Here is a 25,577-nt window from a genome sequence, read left to right as displayed (position 1 = left end):
AACCTCGCTCTGCAAGTTATGCATTACTTTCTATTAGAGATGGGAGCAACATTAGTCTGTGTGTAAGGAGCTGCATGTGTTCCCTTGGCCTTAGTCTGGACTTACGCAAAGGGGGAGGAAGGAAGGAAAATGCTCCAACAGCCATTATCTCTCCTTTCTAAGATTTGGTGGGAGGCATTTTCAGAACTAGTTTGGCTGTTCCCTGACCAGGCACCCAGTTAATGGTCTCCCTTCAGTTATCTTCTCAAGCATTGCTGGGAGGATTGTAAAATGGAGCAGCCACTTTGGAAAACAATCTGGCAGTTCCTCAAGATGTTAAACATAGAGTTACCATGTGACTCAGCAATTTCACTCCTAGATATATACCCAAGAGAATGATAACATATGTCCAAACAAAACTTTTACACAGATGTCCATGGCAGCATTATTCATGATATCCAAAAAATGGAAACAACCATCTCTCATCAACTGATAGCTGGTTAAATAACCTATGTGGTATACCTATATAATGGAACATCATTTGGCAATAAAAGAAATAAAGTACTGGTACATGCTACCACATGGATGAATCTTAAAAAACATTATGTCAAGTGAAAGAAGGCCACAAAAGGCCATACATTATATGATTCCATTTATATTAAATGTCTAGAATATGCAAATCTATAGAGACAGAAAATAGATTAATGGCTGCCCAGGTTGGAGAGAATTGTGTGTGGGGATGAGGGGGAGGGAAATGGGGAGTGACTGTTGATGTATCTGAGTTTCTTTGGGGTGATGAAATGTTCTGAAATTGATAGTGGTGATGGTTGCACCATCTGTGAATATGCAAGCCTTTGAATTATATACTTTAAATGGGTGAATTGTATGGTATATTGAATTATTTCTCAATGAAGCTATTTTTTAAAAATTATTATTACATATTTCATTTGGTCTGAGGGCAGTGATTGTCTTCCCTAAAGTTGTAGAGGCTAGAAGAACCCATAGTCCCAATAAGAATACCAGTTTAATAAAGATAATAACTTATTTGCACAGTTTGTCATTGTTTACTGACAGTTTTCACACATGTTATCTGATTTGACCCCCAGTGAGCCCCAGTGTGCAGATGAAAGTGACACACATAAAGATAAAGTAATTTAAGATTATAAAACAAGTAAATGGCAGAGCAAGTATTTAATCTTAGGCTTTCTGAATCCTAGAAACTGCTCTGGTCAGAATACTGTCAGCACATTGCAAAGAAAGTAATGGTGATCCTTGATGTTTTCCAGATTCTTAATTATGCTTAACCCTTTCACTTCTTGAATATGACTAGAAAAGTACTCCCTTTCTCAGTCTTGCTTTACTTATCTGGAAATTGAAGATAAGAGTGTCTCCCATCTCAGGAGTCACTTACCTCCTGTCTTGGTTTCTTTATCTAGAATAGGGAGCTAGGAATGTTACCTATCTCATGGGCATATATTAAGGACTAATGAATGAAAAACAAGAATAAAATATCTTGCCAGGCTATAGAAATTCTTCAAAATGAACTCTCAAGGGTATTGTTTTTATCTTTCTTTTATGTTATGCCACAGTAAGACCTCTGCAGGATGTAATGATAACCACATATATCACTTTTTCTCTAAGGAGCTCAACCACATTACAGACATTATCGAGTTAATCCTCCCTACGACCCTGTGAGTAACCTAGGGAACTAGTATCAGAGGGGCTAGAGCGCAGAAGGGTGAAGTAACATGCCTGAAGCCTTTCTCTCAGCCTGGGTCTCTGCTGTACCAATTGCCTATTTGTTTGTCCCTGGTGATACTCATTCAGTCAATTACATTTATTCTCTATGAGTTTGTCACTTGTTAAACATGAAAAAAATGCCTCAGTAGCTCTCGTGAATCACTTTACATAGCTTAAACTTTATTGAGGGTAAAGCTGTTTATTTTTATCTGTCTGTGTCACCCTTGATATAGACTAGAAAAAAGTTCAAAACTGAGTATGCACTTTTGACTTGAAGATTCACCATGGGGAGCAGTGCCAACTCTTTCTGTCCTGCTGTGTAGACAGGAGCAATCCTGGATGAGTCTTTGGAAACTACTCTCATTTGTCCAGACACTTTTCACAGAGTTAAGGCAGACTTCCTTTCAAGTTGTTGAGTTTTACAGTGTGTTTGCATATAGAAAACTTATTTACCACATGGATTACAACCTAGATCTTCACCATCACCATCATCATTTAATATTATTTTGGTCTTTTGGCTTTAATCCCATTACCAACCCTTCTGACAGAGAATATGTATGCGGGGAATGTGTGAGATGACTAGGAAGGCCTGTATGAGACTGCATCAGAACAGCTTCTAATAAACCAGTAAAAAACAGAGTGAAGCCTGACCCATCCACTGGAAAATATTGAATTCTGGCTTTTCTCTTCCCTTATGTTAAGGGAAGCTCTGGTTTCTTGCCAAGGCTGCCTGGCAGTGTTTTTGGGTTTGGGTGTGTTTGGTTTTTTGGTTGTTCATTTTTTGGAGGGGTTCTCTTTTATTGTATTGATCTCTCAACTTACTTATTGGGGACACCCTCCCCACCCCCGGAAGTGGATTTCCCTTGTGTATTAGCCTTGCTGGTGTGCTGCCTCAGGGGAGGTGGTCCCAGTGCTGTTGGCACTGTCCTATGTACAGTTAATTAAACCGCCTGCTGTGGACCTGGGTTTCTGCTGCTGCTGTTCAGTGATGTGTGTGAATTGAGTGAAACATGTGTACACAAGCTCAGGCACACTCGTAAAAACAAACCCTGAAAATAAGAAAAGATGAAGTTGGGGTAAACCTTCAACTTTTAAATAAGTTTAGTAATCTGGCTAAGCTGAATGCTAGAGCTCACAAAGCTGAGAATTGCATTTCTGAAGCTAACACAGGCCCTTTTTGTGTTTTTTATCTTTTCGTCCCAAAGTGTATACAAATTTTTTTAAGTACCATTTTTCTTTTATTAAGGTGTTATTGATATACACTCTTATGAAGGTTTCACATAAAAATCGATGTGGTTACTACGTTCACCCATATTATCAAGGCCCCACCCATACCCCAATGCATCACTGTAGTAAGATGCCACAGATTCACTATTTGCCTTCTCTGTGCTACACTGTCTTCCATGTGACCCCCCACACCATGTGTACTAAACATAATATCCCTCAATCCCCTTCTCCCTCCCTCCCCACCTGCCCTCCCAAACCCTTCCCCTGTGGTAATTGCTACTCCCTAGTTGGAGTCACTGAGTCTGCTGCTATTTTGTTCCTTCAGTTTTGCTTCGTTGTTACATTCCACAAATGAGGGAAATCATTTGACACTTGTCTTTCTCCGCCTGGCTTATTTCACTGAGCATAATATCCTCCAGTTCCATCCATGTTGTTGCAAATGGTAGGATTTGTTTCTTTCTAATGGCTGAATAATACTCCATTGTATATATGTACCACATCTTCTTTATTCATTCATCTACTGATGTACACTTAGGTTGCTTCCATATCTTGGCTATTGTAAATAGTGCTGTGATAAACATAGGGGTGCATATGTCTTTTTGAATCTGAGAAGTTGTACTCTTTGGGTAAATTCCTATGGGTGGGATTTCTGGGTCAAATGGTATTTCTATTTTCAGTTTTTTGAGGAACCTCCATACTGCTTTCCACAATGGTTGAACTAGTTTACATTGCCACCAGCAGTGTAGGAGGGTACCCCTTTCTCCGCATCCTCACCAGAATTTGTTGTTCTTAGTATTTTCAATGCTGGCCATCCTTACTGGTGTGAGATAATATCTCACTTTGCTTTTCATTTGCATTTTCCTGACGAATAGCGATGTGGAGCATCTTTTCATGTGTCTATTGGCCATCTGAATTTCTTCTTTGGAGAACTGTCTCCTCATATCCTCTGCCCATTTTTTTTATTTTGGTATCATTACTCTACAATTACATGAGGAACATTTTGTTTACAAGATTCCCTCCATCACAAAGTTCCCCCCACATTCCCCATTGCAGTCATTGTCCATCAGCGTAGTAAGATGTTGCAGAATCACTACTTGTCTTCTCTCTGTTGTACAGGCCTCCACGTGCCCCCCAACCCCACATTATACATGCTAATCATAATGCTCCCTCCCCCCCTTATCCCTCCCTTCCCACCTGTCCTCACCAGTCCTTTTCCCTTTGGTAACTGTTAAGTTGATTCTTGGGTTCTGTGAGTCTTCTGGTGTTTTGCTCCTTCCATTTTTGCTTTGTTCTTATACTCCACACATGATTGAAATGATTTGATACTTGTCTTTCTCCACCTGGTTTATTTCACTGAGCATAATACCCTCTAGCTCCATCTGTGTTGTTGCAAATGGTAGGATTTGTTTTCTTCTTATGGCTGAATAATATTCCATTGTGTATATGTACCACATCTTTATCCATACATCTACTGATGGACACTTAGGTTGCTTCCATTTCTTGGCTATTCTGAGTAGTGCTGTGATAAACATAGGGGTGCATCTGTCTTTTTCAAACTGGGCTGCTGCATTCTTAGGATAAATTCCTCAAAGTGGAATTCCTGGGTCAAATGGTATTTCTATTTTGAGCTTTTGGAGGAACCTCCATACTGCTTTCCACAATGGTTGAACTAATTTACATTCCCACCAGCAGTGTAGGAGGGTTCCCCTTTCTCCACAACCTCGCTAACATTTGTTGTTTGTCATTTGGATGGTAGCCATCCGTACTCGTGTGAGGTGATACCTCACTGTGGTTTTAATTTGCATTTCTCTGATAACTAGCGATGTGGAGCATCTTTTCATATGTCTCTTGGCCATCTGAATTTCTTCTTTGGAGAACTGTCTGTTCAGCTCCTCTGCCCATTTTTAAATTGGATTATTTGCTTTTTGTTTGTTCAGGTGCGTGAGCTCTTTATATATTTTGGATGTCAAGCCTTTATCAGATCTGTCATTTATGAATATATTCTCCCATACTATAGGGTACCTTTTTGTTCTACTGATGATGTCCTTTGCTGTACAGAAGCTTTTCAGCTTGATGTAGTCCCACTTGTTCATTTTTGCTTTTGTTTCCCTTGCCCGGGGAGATATGTTCATGAAGAAGTCGCTCATGTTTATGTCCAAGAGATTTTTGCCTATGTTTTTTCTAAGAGTTTCATGGTTTCATGACTTACATTCAGGTCTTTGATCCATTTTGAATTTACTTTTGTGTATGGAGTTAGACAGTGATCCAGTTTCATTCTCTTACATGTAGCTGTCCAGTTTTGCCAGCACCATCTGTTGAAGAGACTGTCATTTCCCCATTGTATGTCCATGGCTCCTTCATCGTATATTAATTGACCATATATGTTTGGGTTAATGTCTGGAGTCTCTATTCTGTTCCACTGGTCTGTAACTCTGTTCTTGTACCAGTACCAAATTGTTTTGATTACTGTGGCTTTGTAGTAGAGCTTGAAGTTGGGGAGCGAGATCCCCCCATTTTATTCTTCCTTGTCAGGATTGCTTTGGCTATTCGGGGTCTTTGGTGTTTCCATATGAATTTTTGAACTATTTGTTCCAGTTCATTGAGGAATGCTGTTGGTACTTTGATAGGGATTGCATCAAATCTGTATATTGCTTTAGGCAGGATGCCCATTTTGACGATATTGATTCTTCCTAGCCAGGAGCATGGGATGAGTTTCCATTTGTTAGTGTCCTCTTTAATTTCTCTTAAGAGTGTCTTATGGTTTTCAGGGTATAGGTATTTCACTTCCTTGGTTAGTTTTATTCCTAGGTATTTTATTCTTTTTGATGCAGTTGTGAATGGAATTGTTTTCCTGATTTCTTTCTGTTGCTTCATTGTTAGTGTATAGGAAAGCCACAGGTTTCTGGGTGTTAATTTTGTATCTTGCAACTTTGCTGTATTCCAGTATCAGTTCTAGTAGTTTTGGAATGGAGGCTTTAGGGTTTTTATGTACAATATCTTGTCATCTGCAAATAATGATGGTTTGACTTCTTCTTTACCAATATGGATTCCTTGTATTTCTTTGTTTTGTCTCATTTTTGTGGCTAGGACCTCCAGTACTATGTTAAATAACAGTGGAGAGAGTGGGCATCCCTGTCTAGTTCCCGATCTCAGAGGAAATGCTTTCAGCTTCTCACTGTTCAATATAATGTTGGCTGTCGGTTTATCATAGATAGCCTTTATTATGTTGAGGTACTTGCCCTCTATTCCCATTTTGCTGAGAGTTTTTATCATGAATGGATGTTGAATTTTGTCGAATGCTTTTTAGCATCTATGGGGATGGTCATGTGATTTTTGTCCTTTTTGTTGATGTGGTGGATGATGTTGATGGATTTTCCAATGTTGTACCATCCTTGCATCCCTGGGATGAACCCCACTTGGTCATGGTGTATGATCCTTCTGATGTATTTTTGAATTTGGTTTGCTAATATTTTGTTGAGTATTTTTGCATCTACATTCATCATGGATATTGGTCTGTAATTTTCTTTTTCGGTCGGGTCTTTACCTGGTTTTGTTATTAGGGTGATGTTTGCTTCATAAAATGAGTTTGGGAGTATTCCCTCCTCTTCTATTTTTTGGAAAACTTAAAGGAGAATGGGTATTATATCTTCTCTGTATGTCTGATAAAATTCCGAGGTAAATCCATCTGGACCAAGGGTTTTGCTCTTGCGTAGTTTTTTTATTACCACATCAATATCTTTGCTTGTAATTGGTTTGTTTAAATTTTGTGTTTCTTCTTTGGTCAGTCTTGGAAGGTTGTATTTTTCTGGGAAGTTGTCTATTTCTTCTAGGTTTTCCAGCTTGTTAGCATATAGGTTTTCATAATATTCTCTAATAATTCTTTCTATGTCTGTGGGGTCCGTCATGATTTTTCCTTTCTTGTTTCTGATTCTGTTGATGTGTGTTGATTCTCTTTTTCTCTTAATAAGTCTGGCTAGAGGCTTATCTATTTTGTTTATTTTCTCAAAGAACCAGCTCTTGGTTTCACCGAATTTTTTCTATTGTTTTATCCTTCTCAATTTTATTTGTTTCTTCCCTGATGTTTAGTATGTCCCTCCTTCTGCTGACTTTAGGCCTCATTTGTTCTTCTTTTTCCAATTTTGATAATTGAGACGTGAGACTATTCAGTTGGGATTATTTTTCCTTCTTTAAGTATGCCTGGATTGCTATATACTTTGCTCCTAAGACTGCTTTCACCGCATTCCACAGAAGTTGGGGCTTTGTGTTATTGTTGTCATTTGTTTCCATATATTGCTTGATCTCTCTTTTGATTTGGTCGTTGATCCATTGATTGTTTAGGAGCATGTTAAGCCTCCATGTGTTTGTGGGCCTTTTTGCTTTCTTTCTATAGTTTATTTCTAGTTTTATACCTCTGTGGTCTGAGAAGTTGGTTGGTAGAATTTCCATCTTTTTTATTTTACTGAGACTCTTTTTGTGGCCTAGTATGTGGTCTATTCTGGAGAACGTTCCATGTGCATTTGAGAAGAATGTATACCCTGTTGCTTTTAGATGTAGAGTTCTATAGATGTCTGTTAGGTCCATCTGTTCTAGTGTGTTGTTCAGTGCCTATGTGTCCTTACTTATTTTCTGTCTGGTGGATCTATCCTTTGGAATAAGTGGTGTATTGAACTCTCCTAAAATGAATGCATTATATTCTATTTCCTTCTTTAGTTCTGTTAGTATTTGTTTCACACATGTTGGTCCTCCTGTGTTGGGTGCATATATTTTTGTAATGGTTATATCCTCTTATTGGACTGAGCCTTTTATCATTATGTTATGTCTTTCTTTATCCCTTGTTACTTTCCTTGTTTTGAAGTCTATTTTGTCTGATAAGAGTACTGCAACACCTCCTTTTTGTCCCGGTTGTTTGCATGAAAATATCTTTTTCCATCCCTTGACTTTTAGTCTGTGCATGTCTTTGGGTTTGAGGTGAGTCTCTTGTAAGCAGCATATAGATGGGTCTTGCTTTTTTATCCATTCTATTACTCTGTGTCTTTTGATTGGTGCATTCAGTCCATTTACACTTTGGGTGATTATTGAAAGATATGTACTTATTGTCACTGCAGGCTTTAGATTTGTGGTTCAAGATAGCTTCTTTAGTGTGTTACTATCGAACTTAATTCGCTTATTGAGCTATTATAAACACTGTCTGGTAATTCTGTATTTCTCTCCCTTCTTATTCCTTCTCCTCCATTCTTTATATGTTGGTTGTTTTATTCTCTGCTTTTTTGTGTTTCCTTTAACTAGTCTGTGGGAAATTGATTATATTTTTTGACTTTAGTTAGTATTTGGTTGGTCTGCTTTCTTTGCTGTGATTTTGTTTTCTCTGGTGACATCTATTTAGTCTGAGGAGTGCTCCCAACTAGAATAGTCCCTCTAAAATACCCTGTAGAGGTGGTTTGTGGGAAGCAAATTCCCTCAACCTTTGCTTGTCTGGGAATTGTTTAATCCCTCCTTCATATTTAAATGATAATCGTGCTGGATATAGTATTCTTGTTTCAAGGCCCTTCTGTTTCATTGCATTAAATATATCATGCCATTCTCTTCTGGCCTGTAAGGTTTCTGTTGAGAATTCTGATGATAGCCTGATGGGTTTTCCTTTGTAGATCACCTTTTTGCTCTCTCTAGCTACCTTTAATACTCTGTCCTTGTCTTTGATCTTTGCCATTTTAATTATCACATGTCTTGGTGTTGTCCTCTTTGGGTCCCTTGTGTTGGGAGTTTTGTGTGCCTCCGTGGTCTGAGAGACCATTTCCTCCCCCAGTTTGGGGGAGTTCTCAGCAATTATTTCTTCAAAGACACTTTCTATCCTGTTTTCTCTCTCTTCATCTTCCTGTACCCCTATAATGCAAATATTGTTCCGTTTGGATTGCTCACACAGTTCTCTTAATATTGTTTCAGTCCTGGAGATCCTTTTATCTCTCTCTGCATCAGCTTCTCTGTGTTCTGTTATCTGATTTCTATTCCATTAACGGTCTCTTGCACCTCATCCTGTCTCATCTTAAGTCCTTCCAGAGATTGTTTTATTTCTGTATTCTCCCTCCCAACTTGATCCTTTAGCTCCTGCATATTTCTCTGCAGGTCCATCAGCATGGTTATGACCTTTATTTTTAATTCTTTTTCAGGAAGATTGGTTAAATCTATCTCCCCAGGTCCTCTCTTTGGGTTGTCTGTGTAATTTTGGGCTGGACCAAATTCTTCTACCTTTTCATGGTGATAGAGGTAGTTGTAGGGGGGTAGCGCATGTGTCAGCTGGGAGAACAATGTTCTTTCCTGCTTGCTGTTTGCCTTGCCCTTCTCCTTTGCCTGTGTTGGTTACCCGCACACCTGGCACAGGCTCCGGATTAATCCCCTAAGCTACCATGGGCAGGGTCACCTTCAGAGTAGTCCAGAGCACTGCAGAGATTGGTAGGCCCGCGGGGGGTGTTCTCCTGTGAGAACAGCTCCCCTTTGCGCCTTGCCCTGGTTTCCTCTACCTATGTTGGGCAGTTCCGCGTTGGCAGCAGCCTCTGGGTCTGGCCTGGGCGGCTGCACACCAATAGAAGATTCTGGTCAGTTGCTGTGGTCGTGGCCTCTCCCCGGCTGCTCCACCACTGCAAGTGGGCGCACACCCACTCCCCGGCTGCTCTGCTGCTGCCTGTGCATGCACCGCCACTCTCCACTTGGTAACTACATGCGTGCACAGCACCGCTCTCTGGCTGCTCAGCCACTGCAACAGGGCTGCGCCAGAGGGGGAATGACTGGAAGGCTGTTTATTGCCACGAGGGGCCACAGGGTGCGTTATCTTCCAGGGGGCTGGTGCGCCTGAAGTTCCCCAGGATTCTCAGCTGCTTTGCTGAGTGTTCCGGGATGCTTCCGTCCAGCTGTGAGGCCCCTGTCCCTTTAACACTTTCAAAAAGCACTCACTTTTCTTTTGTCCCAGGGGAGCTGGCTGCAGGGACCTGCTCACAGATTTTACTTTTCCGTTTCTCTACTATCCAGCACACCATACAGTGTGTCTGCACTCCTGGTGCGGATGACTAGAGCTGGTTATTTAGCAGTCCTGCGCTTACACTCCCTCTGCACTCTGATTCCTCTCCTCCCACCGGGGAGCTGGAGTGGGTGGAGTGCTCAGGTTCCACTGGGCCATGGCTTGTATCTTTCCCCCTTGATGAGATGCTGAGATCTCACAGATGTAGATGTAGCTTGGCTTTTGTACTGTATTCTCTGGTCTCTGTTTTAGGAATAGTTATATTTGTTGTATTTTCAGAAGTATATATGGTTTTGGGAGGAGATTTCCTCTGCCCTACTCATGCCGCCATCTTGGCTCCTCCTTCTGCCCATTTTTTAATCGTGTTATTTGGTTTTTGGGTGTTGAGGCATATGAGTTCTTTATATATTTTAGATGTTAACCCCTTGTAACATATGTCATTTACAAATATATTCTTCCATACTATAGGATGCCTTTTGGTTGTGTTGATGGTGTCCTTTGCCATACAGAAGCTTTTTGGTTTGATGTAGTTCCATGTGTTCATTTTTCCTTTTGTTTGCCTTGCTCAGGGAGATGCATTCAGGAAGAAGTTACTCATGTTTATATTCAGGAGATTTTTGCCTATGTTGTCTTCTAAAAGTTTTATGGTTTCATGACTTACATTCATGTCTTTGATCCATTTTGAGTTTACTTTTGTGTGTGGGGTTAAGCAATAATCCAGTTTCATTCTCTTGCACATAGCTGTCCAGTTTTTCCAACATCAGTTGTTGAAGAGGCTGTCATTTCCCCATTGTATGTCCATAGCTCCTTTATCATGTATTAATTGACCATATATGGTTGGGTTTATATCTGGGCTCTCTAGTCTGTTCCATTGGTCTATTGTTCTGTTCTTTTGCTAGTACAAAACTGTCTTGATTACTGATGCTTTGTAGTAGAGCTTGAAGTTGGGGAGTGTAATCCCCCCAGCTTTATTCTTCCTTCTCAGGTTGCTTTGGCTATTCGGGGTCTTTTGTCTTTCCATATGAATTTTAGAACGATTTGTTCTAGTACATTGAAGAATGCTGTTGGTATTTGGATAGGAATTGCATTGAATCTGTAGAGTGCTTTAGTCAGGATGGCCATTTTAACAATATTCATTCTTCCTATCCACCAGCATGGGATGCGTTTCCATTTATTGGTATCTTCTTTAATTTCTCTGATGAGCGTCTTGTAGTTTTCAGAATATAGGTCTTTCACTTCCTTCGTTAGGTTCATTCTTGGTATTTTATTCTTTTTGATGTCATTGTGAATGGAATTATTTTCCTGATTACTGTTTCTGCTACTTCAATGTTATTGTATAGGAATACAACAGATTTCTGCTTATTAATTTTGTATCCTGTAACTTTGTTGAATTCAGGTATTAGTTCTGATAGTTTTCAGTGGATTCTTTAGGGTTTTTGATATATAATATCATGTAATCTGAAAACTTCTTCCTGACCAATCTGGATGCCTTTTATTTCTTTGTGTTGTATGATTGCCATGGCTAGGACCTCCAGAACTATGTTGAATAAAAGTGGGGAAAGTGGGTTTCCTTGTCTTGCCCCTTATCTTAAAGGAAAGGCTTTCAGCTTCTCGCTTTTAAGTATGATGTTAGCTGTGGGTTTGTTATATATGGCCTTTATTATGTTGAGGTACTTGCCCTTTATACCCATTTTGTTGAGACTTTTTATCATGAATGGATGTTGAATTTTGTCAAATGCTATTTCAGCATCTATGGAGACGTATCGTGTGATTTTTGTCCTTCTTTTTGTTGATGTGGTTGATGATGCTGATGGATTTTCTAATATTGTACCATCCTTGCCTCCCTGGAATAAATCCTAGTTGATCATGGTGGATCATCTTTTTGATATATTTTTGAATTCGGCTTGCTAATATTTTGTTGAGTATTCTTGCATCTATGTTTATGAGAAATAGTGGTGTGTAATTTTCTTTTTTTTGTGATGTCTTTGCCTGGTTTTGGTATTAGAGTGATGCTGGCCTCATAGAATGACTTTGGAAGTATTCCCTCCTCTTATACCTTCTGCAAAACTTTAAGGAGGATGGGTATTAGGTCTTCACTAAATGTTTGATAAAATTCAGCAGTAAAGCCAACTGGTCCAGGTGTTTTGTTCTTACCTAGTTTTTTTTTTTGATATCATTAATATACAATTACTTGAACAACATTATGGTTACTAGACTCTCCTTATTATAAAGTCCCCCCCATATACCCCATTACAGTCACTATCCATCAATGTAGTAAGATGCTTTCAAATCATTACTTGTCTTCTCTGTATATACTGCCTTTCCTGAGTCCCCCCCCAGCTACATTATGTGTGGTAATCATAGTGCCCCTTTTTCCCCCTTATCCCTCCCTTCCCACCCATCTTCCCCAGTTTCTTTCCCTTTGGTAACTGTTAGTCCATTCTCGGGTTCTGTGAGTCTGCTGCTGTTTTGTTCCTTCAGTTTTTTTCTATGTTCTTGTACTCCACAGATGAGTGAAATCATTTGATACTTGTCTTTCTCTGCCTGGCTTATTTCACTGAGCATAAAACCCTCTAGCTCCATCCATGTTATTGCAAATGGTAGGATTTGTTTTCTTCTTATGGCTGAATAATATTCCATTGTGTATATGTACCACATCTTTGTTCTTAGGTAGTTTTTTGATTAGCAGTTCAATTTCATTGCTGGTAATTGGTCTGTTAAGATTTTCTTTTTCTTCCTGAGTCAGCCTTGGAAGGTTGTACTTTTGTAGAAAGTTGTCCATTTCTTCTAGGTTATCTAATTCATTAGCATATAATTTTTTATAGTATTACATAATAATTCTTTGTATTTCTGTGGTGTCTCTAGTGATTTTTTCTTTCTCATTTCTGATTCTGTTTATGTGTGTAGACTCTCTTTTTTGATAAGTCTGTCTAGGGGTATATCTATTTTGTTTATTTTCTTGAAGAACCAGCTCATGCTTTCATTGATTCTTTCTATTGTTTTATTTTTCTCGATTTTATTTATTTGTGCTCTAATCGTCCCTCTTTCTACTGACTTTGGGCCTCATTTGTTCTTTTTCTAATTTCGTTAATTGTGAGTTTAGACTGTTCATAAGGGATTATTGTTCTTTCCTGAGGTTGGTTCTTCTTTCCTCTTAGCATAGCCTTCGCTGTGTCCCACAGATTTTGCGGTGTTGTATTGTTGTCATTTGTCTCCATATATTGCTTGATCTCTGTTTTTATTTGGTCAGTGATCTATTGGTTATTTAGGAGCATGTTGTGAAGCGTCCATGTGTTTGTGAGATTTTTCATTTTCTTTGCATAATTCATTTGTAGCTTCATACCTTTGTGGTCTGAGAAACTGGTTGGTACAATTTCAGTCTTTTTGAATTTACCAAGGTACTTTTTGTGGCCTGGTATGTAATGTGTTCTTGAAAGTGTTCCGTGTGCACTTGAGAACAATGTATATTCTGCTTCTTTTGGGTGTTGAGTTCTGTAGATGTCTGTTAGGTTCATCTTTTCTAATGAGTGAAATCATTTGATACTTGTATTTCTCCTTGTTCAGTGCCTCTGTCTCCTTACTTATTTTCTGTCTGGTTGATCTGTCCTTTGGAGTGAGTGGAGTGTTGAAGTCTCCTAGAATGAATGCATTGCATTCTATTTCCCCTCTTACTTCTGTTAGTATTTGTTTCACATATGTAGGTGCTCCTGTGTTGGGTGCATAGATATGTATAATGCTTGTATCTTCTTGTTGGATTGACCCCTTTATCATTATGTAATGTCCTTCTTTGTGTCTTATGAGTTTATTTGTTTTGAAGTCTGTTTTGTCTGATACAAGTACTGCAACTCCTGCTTTTTTCTTCCTGTTCGTTGCATGAAATATCTTTTTCCATTGCTTCACTTTTTGTCTGTGTATGTCTTTAGGTTAAAAAACTGAGTCTCTTGTAGGCAGCATATAGATGGGTCTTGTTTTTTTATCCATTCGGTGACTCTATGTCTTTTGATTGGTGCACTCAGATCATTTACATTTAGGGTGATTATCAATAGGTATGTACTTACTGCCATTGTAGACTTTAGATTTGTGGTTACCAAAGGTTCAAGGTTAACTTCCTTACTATGTAAGAGTCTAACTTAACTCACTCAGTATGCTATTACAAACACAATCTAAAGGGTTTTTTTGTCCTCCTTTTTCTTCCTCCTCCATTCTTTATATATTAAGTATCATCTTCTGTACTCTTTGTCTATCCCTTGATTGACTTTGAGGGTAGTTGATTTAATTTTGCATTTGCTTAATAATGAACTGTTCTACTTTCTTCACTGTGATTTTATTACCTCTTGTGACCGCTATTAAACCTTAGGAACACTTCCATCTATAGCAGTCCCTCTAAAATGTAGTGTAGAGATGGTTTGTGGGAGGTAAATTCTCTCAGCTTTTCCTTATCTGGAAATTGTTTAACCCCTCTTCCAAATTTACATGATAATCTTGCCGGTTTAAGTATTCTTGGTTCGAGGCCCCTCTGCTTCATTGCATTAAGTGTATCATGCCACTCCCTTCTGACCTGTGTGGTTTTTTGCTGAGAAGTCTGATGATAGGCTGATGGGCTTTCCATTGTATGTGATCTTATTTCTGTCTCTGGCTGCTTTTAGTAATCTCTCCTTATCCTTGATTTTTGCCATTTTAATTACTATATGTCTTGGTGTTGTCTTCCTTGGGTCCCTTGTGTTGGGAGATCTGTGCACCTCCGTGGCCTGAGGGACTATCTTTCCCCAGATTGGGGAAGTTTTCAGCAATTACCTCCTCAAGGATACTTTCTATCCCTTTTTCTTTCTTTTCTTTTTCTGGTACCCCTATAATGCGAATATTGTTCTGTTTGGATTGGTCACACAGTTCTCTCAATATTCTTTCATTCTTAGAGATCCTTTTTCTCTCTCTGCCTCAGCTTCTTTGTATTCCTCTTTAGTTTCTATTTCATTTATCGTCTCCTCCACCGTATCTAATCTCCTTTTAAAACCTTCCATTGTATATTTCATTTCTGATACTGTGTTTGGTAATGATTGGATCTCTGACTGGAATTCATTCCTGATTTCTTGAGTATTTTTCTGTTCCTTCATGAGCATGTTAATGATTTTTATTTTGAAATCTTTTGGGAAGATTCATGAGGTCAGTTTTATTTGACCCTTTTTCTGGTGTATGTGTGATTTTGGTTTGTACCAGGTTCCTTTGACGTTACATATTTGTGTGTGGTGCCCTCTAGTGCCTAGAAACTCTACTCTCTGGAGCTGCTAAGCCCCTTGAGTAATGTCGGGGTCACAGGGGAGCAGTGTTGGTGCCTGGGGGGAGTAAAGAACTGTTCCTGCTTCCTGACTGCTATGATTGTCTCCTCTTCCAGAACCAGTGGGCCAAGCACACGGGTATAAGCCTCTGTGCTTTGTGTTTGTAGCTGCTGTAGGCGGGGCTTCCCTCTGGCTGGCCTGATGCCAGGGCAGGGATTTTTGGTTTGCGAGCCAGGGGCTGGCTGGTGGGAGGAAGGCGCAGCAGGCTGCGTATCATGGTGAGGGGCCTTGGAGCTGCTTAGCCAGCCCGGAGTTGGAGCGCCTGAAGATCCTGGAAGTTCCCAACCTGCTGGGCAGAGTGCACCCAGACAATTTTGTCTACCTGTCTTTTCTCCTGACCAGTAAGCTCTGTGCAATCCTTGCCCCTTTAGCAGTCCTCTCGCTGTTAGGAAGTCTCCCAGAGTGCCTGCTTTTCTTTTGTCCCAGAGCAGGTGGATATGGATCTCTTGTTTTCCACAAGTGGCTGGAATCTCAGTCTCTTAGGTGTTCTGCCTGTCTTAGCTTTCCAGACCCCCTAATCACCAGGTTACCATGCAGTGTAGGTTTGTGTTCCCACAGATCATCTTCAGAGGTAGATGTTCAGCAGTTCCAGGCCTACACTCCCTCCCCACTCCTTTTCTTTTCCTCCTGCCAGTGATCTGGGTTGGGGGAAGGGCTTGGGTCCTGCCAGGTCACAGTTTTGGTATGTTACCCTTTTCCGTTAGGTCTGTTCTTTCCTCCAGGTGTGTGCAGTCTGGCTCAGCTTTCTTTTCTTTTGCTCTTTCAGAATTAGTTTTGTTAATTATATTTTCTTAGTATATGTGGTTTTAGGAGGAGGCCTATCTCACCTCTCATGCCACTGTCTTTTCATGTATTGAATTTCAATACCATGCTTTATCTCTGTAAGCAAGAAAACAGAACCAGGGGTATACTCATGGGCCACTGGGTCCAACCCAAGGAAGAGTTTCTCCTTATTTCTCTGGTGACCACACCCAAAAAGCTAAAATTTGACCAGTCTTCTGAAAACATGTGGCTACTGTATCCTCATTGTATCATAAAGGAATTAGAGGACTCACATAACTCAAGAGCAGGGCCTTCTAACCTACATGTTTTAAGGAACAAGATATGATTTCCTTTTAAATTGGGCACTTGCCCTTTTTCACTAACTAAATGTGCATAGAGAAAATCTTGATTTCCAATCATTTTTTTTGAAATACTTTGTAGTGTTTTGGATCCTTCTTGTGGTTCTGTGTAGTAGGACCTAAAATACTTTTTTAAGAAGCTCTGAATAAATTTTTTCTAATTCCCAGGTGCATACTTGGGTAAAATAGCAAATCATCAGGCTCGAGTAACAGTAGAATCTTTAAAACATATCAGTCATTGAATCAGGCAACTTCTCTGTTCTTTTTCCACCCATCTTCACCCACCCATTTGTATGTAGTTAATGCTTATGATCTTTAGGAAGGACAAAGGAATAAACACACACATAGCAGAACAGGACACTATGTGACATAGATAATGAGAAGAAAGAAGGCAGGAAAAGCTTGGGAACCCATGTAGGACTTGGATATGAAAGCAGAAAGAATGGAGGCATTCTAACTCGGGAATCAAGACATATAGTAGTGAACATGATATGTAAGAAAACATAAGAGCTAATGAGATATCACCTCACACCAGTAAGGATGGCCAGCATCGAAAAGACTGAGAACAACAAATGCCGGTGAGGGTGCAGAGAAAGGGGAACCCTCCTACACTGCTGGTGGGAATGTAAGCCAGTTCAGCCATTGTGGAAAGCAATATGGAAGTTCCTGAAAAAACTAAAAATAGAAATACCATTTGACCCGGCAATTCCACTCCTTGGAATTTACCCAAAGAATACAACTTCTCAGATTCAAAAAGACATATGCACCCCTATGTTTATTGCAGCACTTTTTACAATAGCCAAGATATGGAAGCAACCTAAGTGTCCATCAGTAGATGAATGGATAAAGAAGATGTGGTACATATAAACAATGGAATATTATTCAGCCATAAGAGAGAAACAAATCTTACCATTTGCAACAATATGGATGCAGCTGGAGGATATTATGCTGAGTGAAATAAGCCAGCCGGAGAAAAACAAGTGCCAAATGATTTCCCTCATTTGTGGAGTATAACAACGAAGCAAAACTAAAGGGACAAAATAGCAGCAGACTCAGAGACTCCAAGAAGGAACTAGTGGTTACCAAAGGCGAGGAGTGTGGGAGGGTGGGTGGGGAGGGAGGGAGAAGGGAATTGAGGGGTATTATGTTTAGCACACATGGTGTGGGGGGTCATGAGGAAAACAGTGTAACTCAGAGAAGGCACATAGTGGATCTGTAGCATCTTACTACACTGATGGACAGTGACTGCATTGGGGTATAGGTGGAGACTTGATAATATGGGTAAATGTAGTAACCACATTGTTTTTTCATGTGAAACCTTCATAAGAGTGTATATCAATAATACCTTAATAAATAAATATTTTTAAAAAGAAAACATAAGAGCTTTACTGTATGGTAAAATTTTTTCATGAAAAGTGTTGGGAAACAAAATTAAAATTGAATAGTACTAGAATGGTACTAGAAAACTTTAACTGACCACACTGTCCTTTGCTTAGAATGGGACTTGCTTAAAGAGCTATGATCAGTACCTATGCTTTGGATGAAATGCTTTAGCATTTGAAGGGTGGAATGGGTTTATTTTCAATGGAAATAAGGTTTCATTGGCATGCATTTTTTTGTTTGTTAGTTTTGCTAAAACAATATACTCAGTGAACTAAGTCAGTCCTCTGTCCTGTAGAACTAAGACATATCTATAGTTAAAGAGAACAGGGCTTTTTCCCTTAAAAGGAATGTTTTTCACTAAATATGAAATCTTGGCCTATTTGCTTATAAATGAGAATGTTTGTGAGTGAAAGGACAGGTTTAATGTTTAAAATAGAGTTTGGATAACTGTTGCAGTAGCAAATTTTATTTATAACATTGCTTCCTGATCTGAAGGAGTTTCTCCTATGCCTGAAGGAATAAGAAAAATCCCACATTCACCTGTGATAAGTTGCACAGGCTGTTACTTAGAAATACTGTTTATTTGAAAGTTAAAAAAAGATGAGATTCAAATGCGAATAGTGACGGGGAAGGGAAGTAGTAGTCCAGGGGACCTGATGTTGTGAAGAGTGGGAATTTCTGTTGTAAATTATAATTACAGATTTGAGTAGGAACAGATGACCATAAAATTTCCAGTTTTATCTTTTACTTTAATATGAATTTTCTGATACTTATTTTTTCACTTGTTTAAGGTACCTTTTCGTTAATGATGTATTCTTAATAAAACAAAGGGAACCTATATATAGCTATAATGTTAAGTAGGTTTTTGAATAGTAGTTTGATTTATTTTCCAGTTTGTTTTCCTGCATCATGTGTTATAATGATAGTTCCTATTATTTATCTCATTTAAACAGTAGTGAAACTTGATTCTAGTCAATTTTATTGTGATAGGTTTACCATCTTAAATGCAGCACTCCTCTAATGCGTTATTACTGTATCATGGTATGTAAGAACAAATTTACAACTGTTAACCACAAACCTAACCTTTACTCAGTTTGCTTGATTTACTACAAATTAAATTGTTATATCTGATATAAATCATTAAGTATGTAATTTAAAGCAGTTGCTGTGATCCATCTTTTAGTGTTTTCTACCTTCAAATCCAAATGTGGAACTTAAAAGTCTGAGAGGCAGTGAAACGATTAGAAAACTGCCCTTCTGGAGTCCTAAGTGAACATTCACATTCATATTGGTATATGACAGCCAGATCCTTTTTAGTTCTGAGCCAGAGATGCACACATTGCATTCAGGATGGAATGTTTCCTCCTTGACTTGTCTGCCTGATTTAAATATTCATACTTAACCAGAAGGAAAAAGCTGCTGACTTCTAAAAGTGGGTCAGTTTTTTCTTTTTAATGGCCCTTTTGGCACTTTGTATCATGTTAATACTGCCTTAGAGTTGGGGAATAGTTTGGCAGAGCTCATCTTTATCACTTCAGGAGCCAAAGCTTCACTAGGCCAGTGGAAAGAGGAGCATTGCAGATATTAATGGCTAATGGACTATGATATGGGCTTTATTTGCCTTTCTGTTTCCTTTTCTGGATGTAGAATATAATATATTAACCAGAAAGGATTAATTTGAGAAAAACCTTGTATGTGTAGATAAATGATAAAGGTGACAATGTAAGTAAACAGCAGTAGCATGTGTCTTCAGATGCATGGTATTTCTGAATAAATTCCACAATTTCATAGATTTGTTTTACTTCTCTATTTTAATATGATAACTTTTGAAAAAGGTCTCTAGATAGAATGGGTTCATTGTTAGGTTGTGTATCTTATTCCTACATCATTTATTTCAGCTTAATGATTATATAAAGTATCTTTATATTGATTGAGTTTCTTGTGTCCAAGGACCCAAATAGCATTTTAAACATGAATCATTTTTTTATCGTTACAAAATTAAAAATTTAAATGTCTTTTATGGAAAGGAAGGGTAGGACAATAGGATGAGAAAGGGAAGGTTAGAATAATAGGCGGTATTAGAAGGAAAGAAATCTTCTGAAGATCCTGATTAACATGTCTTAGTCATAGGACATAGGTGAGACTGAGAGTTAAAATTACTTGTCCAGGATATGTGTTGTGCATTTCATCAGTCTCTTCATTCAGTTCCCCAGGGTTTGCAAAAATGAGTCAGTAGTTTTAGTCCAGTCTTATAATGTATCCCTGTCCTGTCCTGTACGTTACCCTAGACCAACTCAAGTGGTAATGGATTCTCCCAGAATTGCACTGACCATGCAGACTAATTTGGCTTCTTTTAAGACCTCTTGATCATTGTCATATTGTAACTCCCACTTTAAAGTGGCCAAAGACTTGTCCAATGATGTAAAAGTTTGGCTTAGTTATCCCTAAAAATCTGGAATATGCCCTGTTGAATAATATAATTGCTTATGTAGCTCCCCCACAGGTTCAAGATATGTTTGGTTTTATCAGAATGGCATGCACTAGATTTAGTTGCCAGACACCCTGAAAAATAACCAGAATATTATTGAACTGGTAATTCTGAGTAATTATGTGTCTACCTTCCTTTAGACATGCATTGTATTCCAGAAGATTGTTCTGTATTAAGTCATATTTAATATAATTGAGGAAATTGCCATTTTTTAATAGTAAGACATACAGGATTTAAAAAGTAAGTGAACTTTATTCTCAGGGATCTCATAATGTATAAAGTTTTAAGAAATTCTTGGGTGTATCTTACTATAAGGCATAGAATCTGTAAGAAAAATGCCAACTACTGAAGTATTTAATGATTAAATGTCATGTTCACTACTTTCAGATGGTTCATGGGTAAAGAAGATATATGATGATTTGGAGGAGTTGAAAAGATATATAGTTATTTGGTATATCAAAGAGATCATGATATTCTTTGAACTTTTCTGGTTTTTACAAAATAAAAAATTCTTACAGAATACAAACTCATAAAAATAAAACAAATGCTTCCTAATTTATTTTAAATCTTTGTCTTTGTGTATTAGATATGTTTATAAAGCGACAAATTAGGCAAAACCTGTACCCTGGAATTCTGACATGTATTCTTCACTAAGTAGATCATATGACCCCAGAAAGAAGCAGGTAATCTTGGCCTGACTATAGTTGGAACCAAGGTGAAGAGACTTGTCACTTGCAGCTTAACTCCTTGGTGAATATTCCCAAGATAAATTTGATCAGGATGAATAAAAAATAATCAGTTTTCACCGTGTTTAGTAGGGTTCAGCAAAAAATATTATTGCTCAAAAGAAATAACCACAACACTCAAACCATTGCCAAAATAGTGCTTTCTCTGTACATCCCAAATGTTTTTAAGACCTCATTTGTTAACAACTTGTCTTTTCCAATTTCTGACTTTTCTTCTTTTTTAGTGACTTTGAGTATATTCTAAAAATCATTGGTGTATGTTGAGAAAATTCAGTTTTTAAAAATATGACCATGACCAGTTCTGGCTTCTATGTTTGAAACTGGTGGGGGGGGGAGCACTGGGAAAGGAGATGGAAAAAGGAATAATAGGAACTTAAATTTCTGTACATGTTTTAAAGAAGAGAGAGAGAAATAAGTATATGTATCTAGTGCTTGCTATATTATCGTCACCATGAAAAGCCAGCAAGAATGACCAACCTATTTACTGCATACAGTCATGTTCAAATCTAGCACACTGACAAAAGATGGAGCCAACCTGGGAAATTTTACTATGGCTAGATCAAAAAAGTTAACTCTGTGTGTGTGTGTGTGTGTGTGTGTGTGTGTGTGTGTGTGTGTGTGTGTGTGTTATGAGCTCTGTCAGTGTAGTTCTAAGGGTGAATAAGTTTATTAACCAAAGAGAAAAAGAGGACCCTAGGTTTTTACTATTTAAATAATCAATTCAGGAGAGGGAATCAGAAGTATATGAAAAAATTGCAATGGTGTTTAAACTTGAACATATACAGAATTCTCCACTCCCCACCACAGTATGCAGTGTTGTATGACACTTCAGGAGTGAATCGTGAGCAAGTGTTTATTTCCAGCAGGGCCTCTTAATGAAGTCCTTTGGCACATACTTTTGTTTTTCATACACTAGGTACTAAACCCTAATTTCCTAATACACTACAAAGTAATCCAACTATTTTGTATTTTACTCTCAAAGTCGTCTTAGATTGTACAACGGCTACAGAGCCCTCACCCTTTTTAAAATCACTATTCAAACATTGTCTCTTCTATTTATAATTAAATTGTTCAATAATCTTGCAATTAGAGAATCCCTTAGAAAAACTTTATTATGTCCATGTTGCATAGCATTTCTGTTTATAACTATAAGTAGTGTCAGCACTGTGCAGTGCAGGTATTTCCTTTCACCACCACCCCACCCTGTCTCCATCCTTCCCCCATTCTCCACTGAGGTGGGACCACTATGTTTAATGAAATTCCATGTCCTATGTGACTTGTATTATGTTATACCCTCTAAAATACAAGAGTAGAGTGAAAAGTCACTTGGGATTAATGCCAGAGGTTGTTCAGAAGAAACCACATCTAGTAAACCTATTACATCTGGCATAGTTCATACTCAGAAGCCAGCACAAATAGACTTGGAAGGTTAAATTCTCCTGCTGGAGCATTTTTAGTTACATGTGCTTTAGGCTTATAAAAGACCTAATCTCTTTTCTAAAAAAAGAAGCTGTTCATGTCAAATAACAGTAAACTTATTTTAGGGTTTTTTCATAGATGTATTGCTTGAAAGTCTTGGGAAGATGCAGAAGAGGAAATAGATTGATAAGCACTCAGTATTTTTCATTCATTCATATATTTTTACTCATAGGAAAATTTTTATGTTATTTTCTCTGACTTTAGTCAAGGACTCTAGAAAGCTACAGATTGTACAGTTTTGACTGAGATCCTAATAGTGATCTGTAATTTTAGTTTGCTCTTTATAATACTGACCTTTTGAGAATATATTCATAAATGACAGATCCGATAAAGGGTTGACATCCAAAATATATAAAGAGTTCACACACCTCAACAAACAAAAGCAAATAATCCAATTAAAAAATGGGCAGAGGAGCTGAACAGACAGTTCTTCAAAGAAGAAATTCAGATGGCCAACAGACACATGAAAAGATGCTCCACATCGCTTGTCATCAGAGAAATGCAAATTAAAACCACAATGAGATATCATCTCACACTAGTAAGGATGGCTACCATCCAAAAGACAAACAACAACAAATGTTGGCGAGGTTGTGGAGAAAGGGGAACCCTCCTACACTGCTGGTGGGAATGTAAATTAGTTCAACCATTGTGGAAAGCAGTATGGAGGTTCCTCAGAATGCTCAAAATAGAAATACCATTTGACCCAGGAATTCCACTTCTAGGAATTTACCCCAAGAATGCAGCACTCCAGTTTGAAAAAGACAGATGCACCCCTACGTTTATCTCTGCACTATTTACAATAGCCAAGATATGGAATCAACCTAAATGTCCATCAGTAGATGAACGGATAAAGAAGATGTGGTACATATACACAATGGAATATTACTCAGCCATAAGAAAAAAACAAATCCTACCATTCGCAGCAACATGGATGGAGCTAGAGGGTATTATGCTCAGTGAAATAAGCCAGGCGGAAAAAGACAAGTACCAAATGATTTCGCTCATGTGGAGTATAAGAACAAAAGAAAACTGAAGGAACAAAACAGCAGCAGAAGCACAGAACCCAGTAATGGACTAACAGTTACCAAAGGGAAAGGGACTGGGGAGGACGGGTGGGAAGGGAGGGATAAGGGCGGAAAAAAAAGAAAGGGGGCAGCACGATTAGCATGTATAGTGGGGGGGGGGGCACGGGGAGGGCTGTGCAACACAGAGAAGACAAGTAGTGATTTTACAGCATCTTACTATGTTGATGGGCAGTGACTGTGAACGGGGATGTGGGGGGACTTGGTGAAGGGGGGAGCCTAGTAAACATAATGTCCTTCATGTAATTGTAGATTTATGATACCAAAATAAAATTTAAAGAAAAATACTGACCTTTTGTCTTTACTACTGAAAAAGGTAGAGTGAAATACAGAACTGAATTGAGTCTTTATAGATCTACAATTGAGCCTATGCTTATCGTGATTTTTAAGAAGAGTATGACTATTAGAGTATAGGTGTCTAAGTTTAAGTTAGAACTCTCCATGCTGACCTTGGCATGCTTCCTGAGAATTAATATAGTAAGAATTATGGTGAACTGCTTCCGTCAAGATGGGCCCTGTTCTTACTTACCTGTTTTCAGACTCCCCGTTACATTCACTTTATCTGGGACAAAGCCTTCTTTTGGAATTTCATTACCACATAATAAACCTTTATTTGTAAGTATAAGCAGACAAAAAAAATTACCAGTTATATGAAGAGAATCAGCAGTTTAAAAGTGAGAAATGAAACTGAGCAGTCAAAACAAATTCCCCCACCTCACCTCTACTGAAACAGCTAATGTAGGAAAGGAACTTTTAAGTCTTTCATTAGTGTTCTCTGTGAGGTTTGAGAGGGTATTATTTCATCAGTAAAACAAAAACCAGCTGTCCTTATTACCCTCAGAATAAAAGTCAAGTCCTTATGGCTTATAAGCCCTCTTTGTCTGTTTTCATTTCCTACTCTTCTGGGCCCACTCATCCTGCTCCAGCCACACAGGGCTCCTTTGCTGTTCCTTGAAAAGGATGTGCCAAATAGTTCCACCTTCTGGCTTTATAATGGCCATTGTCTCTGCCTGGGAAGCTCTGAAATAGTCAAACAACTAACCCCTTTACCTCCTTCTGAAGCCTAGAATGGTATATGGCACATGGAAGGCACTCAGTAAATAGTTTTTGAAAGAGTGAAATACATAGTATTCAAAAGTAAACTCAATAGAATGAGTGAATAGCAAAATGGACTCTGTAAAAGATAAATTAGTAAATTAGAAGAAAGTTAAGAAGTTCTATAAAATTGTGAAGAGTCAGAGATGGAAAATAAGAGAAAATAAACATGGAGACTAGATCTAAGAGTGTGACTATCATATAGTAGGAGTTTCTAAAGAAAAGCAATGACCAAAGAAATTAGAGAAGAAAAATATTTCTGAGCTGAAAAAAATAATCCTCAGATAGTGAGAGAAAGCTCTTAGCATCACACAAGATTATTTGGAGGTCGGGGGGAAACACGCATGCTATTGCTAAAAGTTTTAAGGTAGGAGAAAAATAAGGAAAAAAATCCCTCAAACTGCTTAGTAGTCAATAACAACCAAAAAAGTTACTTATAAAGGAATAAAAATCAGATAAATATTAGATTTTTCAACAGCTCTGAATGCTAGAAGATAATGAAACTTCATAGAATTCTGAGGGTATAGGACTGTGACACTAGAACTTTATGTTTAGAAAAGAAATCATTTAGGTGTGAGAGTACAAGAAAGACAGTTTTGGACTCATAAGGTATAATAGTCACATAGACTTTCTGAAAAATTTTGGTTGGATGTGCCTGAACCAATTTAGTCAAAATGAAAGAATCAATAAATAAAACTTAAAGTTGATTCTTTGAAAAGATCAACAGAATTAGCTGTTAGCTGTACTGACCAATGAAAAAGAGAGATTATTCTGGATATTCTGGATAGTACAATAAAAAAGGAAAAAGAAATGAAAAACACTATTGGAGCAATAGATGTATAGTGTCATTATTTACAGGTGATGGGATTATCTACCTAGAGAAATCAGAAAAGTC

At 38.2% G+C, this 25,577-nt stretch overlaps 1 protein-coding gene across 16 annotated transcripts in view; it reads left to right on the top strand.

Annotated features, from left to right (window-relative positions):
• The window catches only part of PHF21A (PHD finger protein 21A), a 265,112-nt gene that overhangs the window by 92,815 nt on the left and 146,720 nt on the right, over positions 1–25,577 (top strand). The window lies entirely within an intron of this gene.

The sequence above is a fragment of the Manis pentadactyla genome, chromosome 9, assembly GCF_030020395.1.
Source record: "Manis pentadactyla isolate mManPen7 chromosome 9, mManPen7.hap1, whole genome shotgun sequence".
Classification (NCBI taxonomy): domain Eukaryota; kingdom Metazoa; phylum Chordata; class Mammalia; order Pholidota; family Manidae; genus Manis; species Manis pentadactyla.
Note: the sequence above shows the minus strand (reverse complement) of the source record. Positions and strands in the feature narration are given on the sequence as shown.